This window comes from Schistocerca serialis, unplaced genomic scaffold (assembly GCF_023864345.2).
Source record: "Schistocerca serialis cubense isolate TAMUIC-IGC-003099 unplaced genomic scaffold, iqSchSeri2.2 HiC_scaffold_1195, whole genome shotgun sequence".
Classification (NCBI taxonomy): domain Eukaryota; kingdom Metazoa; phylum Arthropoda; class Insecta; order Orthoptera; family Acrididae; genus Schistocerca; species Schistocerca serialis.
Window position 1 is genome coordinate 137,501 of NW_026047398.1, and position 2,500 is coordinate 140,000.

A 2,500-nucleotide genomic window follows, 5' to 3' on the forward strand; every position below is an offset into this window, starting at 1 on the left:
GCGAGGCCCTGGAGGGCTGACGCGGAGAAGGGTTTCGTGTGAACAGCCGTTGCACACGAGTCAGTCGATCCTAAGCCCTAGGAGAAATCCGATGTTGATGGGGGCCGTCATAGCATGATGCACTTTGTGCTGGCCCCCGTTGGGCGAAAGGGAATCCGGTTCCTATTCCGGAACCCGGCAGCGGAACCGATACAAGTCGGGCCCCTCTTTTAGAGATGCTCGTCGGGGTAACCCAAAAGGACCCGGAGACGCCGTCGGGAGATCGGGGAAGAGTTTTCTTTTCTGCATGAGCGTTCGAGTTCCCTGGAATCCTCTAGCAGGGAGATAGGGTTTGGAACGCGAAGAGCACCGCAGTTGCGGCGGTGTCCCGATCTTCCCCTCGGACCTTGAAAATCCGGGAGAGGGCCACGTGGAGGTGTCGCGCCGGTTCGTACCCATATCCGCAGCAGGTCTCCAAGGTGAAGAGCCTCTAGTCGATAGAATAATGTAGGTAAGGGAAGTCGGCAAATTGGATCCGTAACTTCGGGATAAGGATTGGCTCTGAGGATCGGGGCGTGTCGGGCTTGGTCGGGAAGTGGGTCAGCGCTAACGTGCCGGGCCTGGGCGAGGTGAGTGCCGTAGGGGTGCCGGTAAGTGCGGGCGTTTAGCGCGGGCGTGGTCTGCTCTCGCCGTTGGTTGGCCTCGTGCTGGCCGGCGGTGCAGGATGCGCGCGCCTGCGCGGCGTTCGCGCCCCGGTGCTTCAACCTGCGTGCAGGATCCGAGCTCGGTCCCGTGCCTTGGCCTCCCACGGATCTTCCTTGCTGCGAGGCCGCGTCCGCCTTAGCGTGCTCCTCCGGGGGCGCGCGGGTGCGCGGATTCTCTTCGGCCGCCATTCAACGATCAACTCAGAACTGGCACGGACTGGGGGAATCCGACTGTCTAATTAAAACAAAGCATTGCGATGGCCCTAGCGGGTGTTGACGCAATGTGATTTCTGCCCAGTGCTCTGAATGTCAACGTGAAGAAATTCAAGCAAGCGCGGGTAAACGGCGGGAGTAACTATGACTCTCTTAAGGTGGCCAAGTGGCGGCGGTGTGGCTGCATCCGGACTTGGCTTTTCGAAGTGCGGTCTTGATGTAGTCGTGCTGCTGCTGCGAGGTGCCTTCCTTGGGTTATGGTTACAGGGAGAGTGATGCGCAATACATGGGCCTAGCCCTCTTAGCCTCTCCTCTCCTGCGGTCTTCTCCCCTTCTCGTGGGCCCGCTGATTTTCGCAGAGTGGAAGACCGCAGCAGGGGCTTGGGGGGGTTACCAGCCCCCCCTCGCACTATCCCTTTTTTTTAGTTGGGGGCAGTATTCAGAGAAAAAGTGGTGGCCCTTCCGCTGAAGGTGCCACCCCAACTCCCCCAGCACCTAGCCGGCCAACCGGCCGTGCCGAAAATCTTGTAACTTTTGCAGCTGTATACGCCTGTAGTGAGTGCCACCGCAGCTTCACCACCAAGAACGGTCTCGGGGTCCATCGCCGCCGCCAACACCTTGCGGCCGCCAACGCGGAGATCGTCACGGAGAGGCATCGCGCGAGGTGGACGGAGGAAGAAGTCCTGTCGCTCGCCAAGGCGGAGGCCGAACTGTTCCTCGAGAGGGACGCCCGGTTCTTCTTTGTAAATCAAGAGCTCATCAGGATGTTCCCCGACCGAACGCTTGAGGCAATCAAGTGCCGACGGCGGCAAGCTGCCCACAAGCAGCTTGTCCGCCAATTCATGGAGGCGCTTGAGATCGGTCGGGGGGAAGAGCCGGCGTCCCGCCGGGGAGCAGCGAGCCCGCTGCCTGACGCGGGCGAGGCCGCTGCGCCGCCCGTCGACGCAGCCGAGGACTTCGCGGCCGACACCACCGGGCCGCCGCCGGAGGGGCCGACTGACGCCGCCATCTGGGAGCATCTGGCGGGGCTACCCGCTTCCGCCCAGCGTTTCTCTGCCCTGGATCGTGTCATAGGTCTGGGGCGGGGCACGCCGCCCGATGTCATCCTGGGCATGCTCCCGGATGCCCTTGCGTCGGTCGGGTCCAGAGGGGAGAGATCGATCACCAGGACACAGCGGCCGCGCCAACCATCGAAGCGGCCGCCTGCCGCGCCGCCGACGCAGAAGCGCAAGCGGCGCCGCTGGGAGTACGCGAGAACGCAGGATGCCTTCCGACGGTCGCGTGCACGTTGCGTGCGCGGCCTCTTGGATGGCACCCTGCTCCAGCCGCCACCTGCCATCCCTGGTCTGCTGGACTTCTGGGCGGACCTCTTCACCAAGAAGCCCATCTCCACCGCGGGCTTCATTCGTGACCGCCTCCTCCCGCACTCGGAGCCTGTCGCTCCCGAGTGCCTATGGGGGCCGGTCACACATGAGGAGGTCGCCGCCGCGTTGCCGCCCAGGGGATCAGCAGCCGGGCCGGACGGCCTTACCCCAGCGGAGTTGCGGCGCCTGCCGCACGAAGTCCTGGTGAAAGTGATGAATCTCTTCCTTCTGGCCCGCGCC

General features: G+C 63.4%; 1 pseudogene; it reads left to right on the forward strand.

Annotated features, from left to right (window-relative positions):
• LOC126434850 (large subunit ribosomal RNA) overlaps window positions 1-2,500 on the forward strand; it is a 7,955-nt pseudogene that overhangs the window by 1,830 nt on the left and 3,625 nt on the right.